At 53.0% G+C, this 8,169-nt stretch overlaps 1 long non-coding RNA gene across 1 annotated transcript; it reads right to left on the bottom strand.

The window, feature by feature from the left end:
* Positions 1-237: 237 nt before the first annotated feature.
* Positions 238-2,136, bottom strand: LOC105515595. The gene is made up of 2 exons (XR_001002356.1): positions 1,535-2,136; positions 238-1,023 (listed from the first exon to the last, which is right to left on the bottom strand). It is a non-coding gene; the product is annotated as an uncharacterized LOC105515595 (long non-coding RNA).
* Between the last annotated feature and the right edge of the window lie 6,033 nt (positions 2,137-8,169).

Here is an 8,169-nt window from a genome sequence, read left to right as displayed (position 1 = left end):
GCAAATTATCAGCTAACAATGCTCTGCACCCTAAAACAATGCAACCAGAGGATAGGAGCCTATTTGAAGTTATAAATAACTCCCTTTCTCCTGCCACTTGTTTGCAGTGCTGTATAAATCTTGAGGTGTGCGAATTTCATCATTACGAATGTTCTTTAAAATGTAATAAAACTTTTTTCATTAAAAGTCAGCCAATGAAAATCAGCCCCGCACGCACCCTCAGACGGAGGCCCGCAATATTTGCATTGCAGAACGACTGTAATTTTATTCATGGATTGGCATAGCCTCAGCCCATCGGTAATTAAACACGGAACAGCTGTCACTCTGCCCCATCCTAGGGAGACAGGACAGAATAATGAGCCCCTATCGATGGGCTTGGTGGTAGGAGGTCCGCATAGATAGACGGGGGTGGCTGGCACAGGGAGGGAGCTGGTGCCGGCAGGGGCTGGCATGGTTGTGGGATCTCTGGGCCTGGGCTCAGGACTATACCTGGCTCACTGATCCCAGACTTCCCTTCTGGCTTCTATGGGAAGACGGGACAGTACATACATTCCCCAAAGGCCACGTGGGACCTCGCAGAGATGGGCTTGGGGTTTTGGGGGAGACTGGGGAGTACTTTCAGCTTCCACCTTGAACCCTTCTGCGCTGTTTGAAACACGTTAACAAGCAAGCTGGTATGACTTCTGTAATTCACAGAGCTAATTTTAAAAAGGATAGGGTGCTGAGCAGTGGCAGCAGAAGGAAGGAGGGGACCCTGGACCTGCCAGAGCTCCTGCTGGACTCATGAAGACCTGGAGAGAGAGGTCCCAAAACTCTCTCCCAGCTGGAAGGGGTATTGAAGACCTTCTGACCCGATGTCCCATTTTGCAGATGAGAACATCAGAGAGCTGGGGAGGCACAGTGGTTTGGAGCAGTCATTGGCTAGAGCCTGGCGCAATCCACAGGTCTGGGTTCTGGACCCCCACAGTCTACGGTGTGACCTGGAGCAGACACATCTCCAGGTCCCTGGGCCTCAGTTTCCTCCTGCATACAAGGAGTGGAGATGCGGCGTGTGTGGGGGTCAGGTGGGTGCCTTTGGGACTCGCAGCACAGAGGTGCTGGGAGCAGTCTTCCTGGAGCCCCTTTTGGGCTGGATCTATTCATTTCCTGGGGTTTCAGAAGGGGAGCCATGGGGTGAACTAGTCTGCTGTCTGTTCCTCCCGCAGCCCCCACCTGGACTCCCCTTGCACCTCCCTGGCCCCCTGGTCTACACAACAGGTTCTTTGACCACCTCTCAGCAACCTTCCCTCCCTCCCTGCTTCTTTTAGGGTTTCCAGGTTATCTGTACCACATCACCAGCACCAGCAGGGGACAGAAGACTTTCTCCCAGAGCCCCCGAGGAGCCCAGACCAGGGATCCAAGGGCAAGACCTCAGGGCTCTGTGTTCCTGCAGGCCCAGCTCCCCGCCCACTGCTCAAGGCTGCCTACCCTCAGGGTGTGCCATGGCACATGTGATATCCATGCCAGCCCCCTTAGGGGACCCCTCCATCCTGACCTAGGCCTCCCACTGGGTCTGGAGGCCACGGGAAGGGGTGGCCTCCTCCATGAAGGCTTCTTGGCTTATCTGGGACCACAGAGCACTTGATATAGTTAGGATTTGTGTCCCCACCCAAGTCTCATCTTGAATCGTAATCCTTATAATCCCTATTGTCACGGGAGAGACAAGGTGGAGGTAATTGGATCATGGGGGCGGCTCCTCCATGCTGTTCTTGTGATAGTGAATGAGTTCTCACGAGATGTGATGGTTTGATAAGGGGCTCTTCCCCCCGTGCTCAGCACTTCTTCCTGCTGCCTTGTGAAGAAGGTGCCTTGCTTCTCCTTTGCCTTCTGCCATGATTATAAGTTTCCTGAGGCCTCCACAGCCGTGCTGAACTGTGAATCATTAAACCTCTTCCTTCATAAATTACCCAGTCTCAGACAGTTCTCTATGGCAGCATGAAAGTGGACTAACACAGCTCTCTTGTTTTTCTTGAGTCAGGGAAGAGCTGAGCAGATCTGGCCAGCCAGGTGATGGGCAAGACACAAAAGAGCCTCCCTCCGTGGGACTGTGCTGGAGAAAGTGGCTCAGTGACACCACGGTGGGGAGCAGAGATCTTCCAGGAATGGACTGGCAGGTACTGACTGTAGTGTCTGAGATCTAGTAGACCCATGTCCTGTACCGACTGTGACAATGGGGGGGGTGCCCTGCAGTGCTTTGGGTGGGGCACTGCCCATCCTAGTTGTGCAGAGGGTGGTGGGAAAGGTCGAGGGGGCCTGTCTGGGTGGTGGCCCTATGGAAGGACAGAATGAGGGGTTCCCGGAGAGGGGTGATGGCTGGGAATCCCTAAGGCCATCACTGGGGGCAGGGAGTCTGCCAGGTCATTGCTGGGAGAGGAAGGGGTGTGCCCACTGCCAGGCTGTTCCTTCTAGGACCCAAAGAAGGGGGGCATGTAACCCAGATCCAGAGGCAGGGGTCACCTCCATCACACCCATTGCCATACACATGTTGAGATCTAAGCGTGGCTGTGTCAGGTGCCCAGGATCTGACTTTCTCTCTGTGACCCTGAGGGTTTTATGTCCTGCTGGTCCTGATGTCCTTGGCACCGTCATGTCTGGGCCTGTGAAGGTGGCAGGATTTTCAAAGTCATCTGTGGAACATAAGCTCTAATGACAGAAAAGAATGTTTGAAATCAGGGGACCTCTGCTGAGGCTCCTGGGACCAGGCAGAGAATGTCCTGCAAGATAGGTGGCACAAATGTTTATAAAGACCTTCAGGACTTCAGCTAACACAGCCACACAGGAGCAGGCAATGTCCTGCTGACAACACAGAGTACCTGGGATGCATGGATCCTGAGAAACACCACGGGGCATCGACGGACGCACCTCTGCTCTGCTATAGGCAGAAGAGGTAAGTACTTTGGTTCATGTGAGAGCATGCATGAGAGAGTGTGGACATGTGTAGGAGTGTGTGTGTGTGTAAGCGTGCACAATGTGAGTATGCATGTGTATAACCATGCCGATGTGAGCAATTGTGCATATGTGAGAGTGTGCATGGGTGTGAACATGCCCCTGTGAGAGTGTGCTTGTGTGCAATTGTGCACATGTGAGAGTGTGTATGTGTGACAAGCCCATGTGAGAGTGTGCATGGGTGTGAGCACGCACATATGTATGTGTGACATGCCCATGTGAAAGTGTGCCTGTGTGTGTGCGTGTGCATATGTGTATATGTGAGTGTGTGCAACTGGGCAAGTGTGTATGTCTCCACTAAAATGTGCAGTCAGGAGGGCCTGGGGACCCAGGAGCCAGCTGAATGTTTCTGCCCCAGCGCTCCTTTCAGCCCTTCCCTTATTAGTGGACTCATGGGACAAGCCTTCAGGAGTGGAAGGTGTTATTCCCACACGGTAGACCTAGGGGCTATCCCCGAGGCCCTTGCAGTTATCTAAGACTAAGATGGTTTGAAGCCAGTGAAGAGAAGGCTTTCTTGGGTGCAGAACCACAAGGCCCCCACCACCCACTAGCAGCTTTAACAGCTGTGGCTTCCGGGTGAAGGCTGCCCGTAGGAGAGAAAACCTGCTCAGAGTGGGTGGGAGTTTGAATCCACTTTTGGCCTTCAGTGCCCGGTGGTGGTGTGGGACTGGTGGATGTGCAGGCCAGACACGACTCAGCTCCAAAGGTAGGGCCCCAGGGGGATTTGCCTGAGAACACTGAGGCATCCAACAGCTCCGCAAAGAGCTGGGGCGATCGCTAAGAGGAAGGAGCCAAGTTGGGCACCACAGCACCCAGTGATCCAGGCTCTCCCACGCATAGTCAGATACTACTGTGCTGCAGCTGTGGCCGCTGCCCTTTTCCCCCTCCCCCAGCCCCTCCTCACTTCCCTAGCTCCTTCCTTCCAGCCTGTGCTATTTGGGGAGAGACAATGCAGAACTGGTTTGGGCACAGTACAGGACCCTGGCTGAGCAGGAGGGGCCCTGATGGAAGAAGGCAAGGAGGCACTGCTGAGCCAGCAGGAACTATGCTTCTGCCATCCATGAGCATGTGGGGGCAAGGCCTCCTTCTGGGCGGGGACATTGCCTGGTAGCCTCTCCCTGTCTCCTCTGCCCACACCTTATACCAGCGACAGCATCCAGTGCTCCACAATGCTCCTGACGACAGCCATGGCTGCTATTTATTGAGTGGTTAACTCTGTCCAAGTCCTCTGCTTGGCACTATACACGAAGATATCTCTACTATAGACAGATAATGACGATGCATAACAGGCCACGGGAGTGATTACTCTCTCCCTTTAGAGGTGGGGAAACAAGCTTGCGGGACTCATAGAAATAGAACTCTTGGACACAGTCCTACAGCTACAGCAGGTTTAAGCCAAAATGGGATGTATTGGCTCATATATCCAAAAACTCTTGGAGCAGCCCCAGCTCCAGGTTCAGAATCTCAAATGATGCCACCAGGACCCTGCCCCGTCCACATCTCTCTGCCAGGGTCTTCTCTACAGCAGCCCCAATCTCCAGTGCCCACCTGGGGCAAGATGGCAGCCTGCGGCTCCAGATCCCCAACCACTCGGGAGTCCATCTGGGGCATCTGCAATGTCATTGGCTCTGATTGGGTCATGTGCTTAGCCCTAAACCAATCACCATGGCTGGAGAATGCAATGCTCTGATTGGTCAACTGCAGAGTTTTTGGGACAGTCTGCCGTTCAGAAGCAGGAGGACAAAGGCAGGAGGTCCCCAGAGAAGAATGTGGTGAACAGAAGAATGTCAGTGACTGCATGCTGGATGGCAGGGCACAGACACCCACCACAAAGGCCAGAGCTGAGCCAGACTCCAGAGCACCCCCCTAGCTCTTCCTCACCTCCCTACCGCACTCTGGGGTCGCTGGACTGGCATGGCTGCCCCCAAATTTTTAAGACATGCCTACTGGAAAGTCCCTGACCGAGCCTCAGGCCTTAGGGGCTGCATCTGTCAACCTCACCTCTGCCCGAGATTTGGGGGAGGTGGAGGGTGCTGGAGGCAGGGATGGGGTGGTTCCCGCACAGGTTCTTCAAGTTGGGGCCCTGGGGAACCCAATCAAATTGTCACTGCAGTTATATAACTTAAATATATGGGCTGTAATTATTTTTTAAAATATACCAATAAAATTGTCTCTGATTATTTTAGTCACAATACAAATCGCCTCAATTAGAGCAGAAATAGGGCACGGGTTTATGGCTTCCCATGAATCTGAGAGTAACCTTGGCTCGGAGGTGGAAAAGCCAGCAGCTCCCTCCCGGCCCTCCCATGAATCCTGCGGCAACATGGTCCTGAATCTAGCATGGAAGCAGCAGGCTGGAAGGAGGGAGAGGGGAAGCTCTCTGGGTCATGTGTGCAAGGACTTGATGCCAACAGCTGGTTCCAGGCCCGTTTGGACAGGAGAGATCTCCAGGTTCACGGGAAAGCTTGATGCGGGGTTGGGAACCCTGACCCCCTCATGGGTCCACGCCCTCTCCATGCAGCCTGTCTCTCCCTCTGTAGTGGCATGAGTGGCCTGAGACTCCAGGGCCTAGAAGAGCCCCACTCGGGATGGAGCCTCTCTCCATCTCTCCTGGGCCTTCAGCTCTGGCCCAGTCCACCCAGTGCTCCCAGCCGGCAGCATCCAGGTTCCCCTTTATAAGGGTAAACAGTTTCCACCTGCTGAGAAAGGGAGCCCTGTTGAGCCCTGAAATCCAGCCAATGCCCCAGTTACCAATGGGGAAACTGAGGCACCAAGAGGAAGCATAGTTCAAGTCACACAACAAAGGAGCTGCAGACCAGAAAAGACTCCAGGCTCTGCCTCCCAGCCCCAGGAAGCTGCAGGAGAGGGTGGGGACAGAGGTCACTCTGTGGCCAACAGCCAGGCCCTTGCTGTCCTCCTGCCCTGCCCTATCTTTCTCCCCCAAGCTCTTCACAATGCTGAGACCCTCGAGAGCCCTACTGAGCCCCCTCTGCCCGGTCAGGGCCAAGGAGACCTCAGCAAACAGCCATCTCGCAAGTCTAGTTTGTGAGCTGGGCTCAGCCAATTAGGTCCTGCTGTGGTCTGAATGTTCACGTTACCTCCCTCCAAATTCATAAGCTGAAACCTAATCACCAATGTGATGATGTTAGAAGTGGGGCCTGTGGGAGGTGAATGGGATGAGTGCCCGTATAAAAGAGGCTCCAAAGAGCTCCCTGGCCCCTTCCACCACATAAGGCACCTCCTTCTACTAGAAAACGGACTCTCAACAGACACCGAATCTGCCTGTGCCTTATCTTGGACTTCCCAGCCTCCAGAACTGTGAAAAACAAATTTCCCTTGTTTATAAGTCACCTAGTTTAAGGCATTTTATTATAATAGCCCGCACAGACTAAGACAGGTCCCCTTCCCCAGGGCCCACAGCCATGCCCTGTTCTCTGATGCTGCCCAGCCTGGAGTGTCATGACCTGCAGGAGACGCTCATCCCTCCCACCATGGTGGTTTTTGAACACACTGTTGGCAACATCATTTGTCCTGGGACCCTCACCAGGGGGAAACAGCAACAAGGCCTGAGCCTCTCAGACCCAGCACGACATAGGAGGTGCCCCCACACTTCCCAAGCCCCTGGTGACTGAGTGGCTTTGCTAAGAGAGCTGGCTGCAAGGTTCCTCTAGGCAGCTGGAGAGGAAGCCCCTTCCCTGTCCCTTCAGGCATGCACACAGTAATAGGTAATTCACAGGCATGGCAATGCCCCTCAGCCCTACCACATCTCTCTTTTTTTGTGTGTGTGTTTTTTTTTTGAGACTGTCTCACTCTATTGCTCTGTCTGGAGGGCAGCAGCATGATCTCGGCTCACTGCAACCTCTGCCTCCCGGGTTCAAGTGATTCTCCTGCCTTAGCCTCCCGAGTAGCTGGAACTACAGGCACACACCATCACACCCAGCTAATTTTTATAGTTTTAGTAGAGACAGGGTTTCGCCATGTTAGCCAGGCAGGTCTTGAACCCCTGATCCACCCGCCTCAGCCTCCCATAGTGCTGGGATTACAGACGTGAGCCACTGCACCCGGCCTGCACCTCCTCTTTTTAAGGAACATAAGCATTTTTCTGTCAAACACCAGTGAAAATGGTTTTGGAATTATTTTCCCATTGGAATTGCAATAAAAACACGGGTAAAGTTGGAGAGAACTTGAATCTTCACGCTAGTGGGTCTTCCCATCTGGGGAAGAACCATTGCTCTTTAACGAGGCGCATCTTTTTGCCCTTTTTATGGTTTTCTCGTTTTCTTTCTATGGGTCTTGCCTGTTTCATGTTAAGCTGGTGTCGTTTATCACTTTATTGATGCTGTAAATTAGGCCCTTTCCACTTTATTTTCCGGTCAGCTCGTCCCTGGCATGCAGGAAGCTGTGGGTCTTTATCAGGCCACTTTTCCAGGCTTTCTTAGCAGTTCTGTTTTGCAATGAATCCTCTTGGACTTTCTGGGTAAATATAAACACTCTCTGCCAAGAATGATAATATTGTCTCTTGCTTTCTAATCTTTGGACTGCTTTTCGTTGTCTTTATTTCCAGTCTTACTGTCTTGGCTGAGAACCCCTGTTTAAGAATGTGGAGAGAGAGGTCACCTCCAGCTGCTCATGAAGCCCCCAAGAGCCCTCTGCACACCTGCAAGTCTCCTGCTGCAGCGTTCCCAAAAGCTCCTGTCTTTAGAACATTCTCAATCCAGGGCTGGGCATGGTGGCTCACACTTGTAATCCCAGCACTTTAGGAGGCCAAGGCAAGCAGATCACTCGAGGCCAGGAATATGAGACCAGCCTGGCCAACATGGTGAAACCCAGTCTGTACTAAAAATAAAAAAATTACCCAGGCATGGTGGTGGGTGCCTGTAATCCCAGTTACTCAGGAGGCTGAGGCAGGAGAATCGCTTGAACCCAGGAGGTGGAGGTTGCAGTGAGCCAAGATGGCACCATTGCACTCCATCCTGGGCAACACAGCGAGACTCTGTTTCCAAAAAAGAAAAAGAAAGAAAAAAGAAAGAACACTCTCGATCCAGATGCCTTACATCTCCCAGGTCTCTCTTCCTTTTCAGGGGTTTTCCAGGGTTAGGCTGTGATTCAGGCATGTGCTGGGGCAGGGGGGCAACCAACTCTTCATGCTGTAAATGGTTCCCTGTGCTAAGGGCTCCAAGGGAG

This window comes from Colobus angolensis, unplaced genomic scaffold, assembly GCF_000951035.1.
Source record: "Colobus angolensis palliatus isolate OR3802 unplaced genomic scaffold, Cang.pa_1.0 Scaffold107, whole genome shotgun sequence".
NCBI lineage: Eukaryota > Metazoa > Chordata > Mammalia > Primates > Cercopithecidae > Colobus > Colobus angolensis.
The sequence above is the reverse complement of the archived record's forward strand: the minus strand, read 5'-3'. Positions and strand labels throughout refer to the sequence as shown.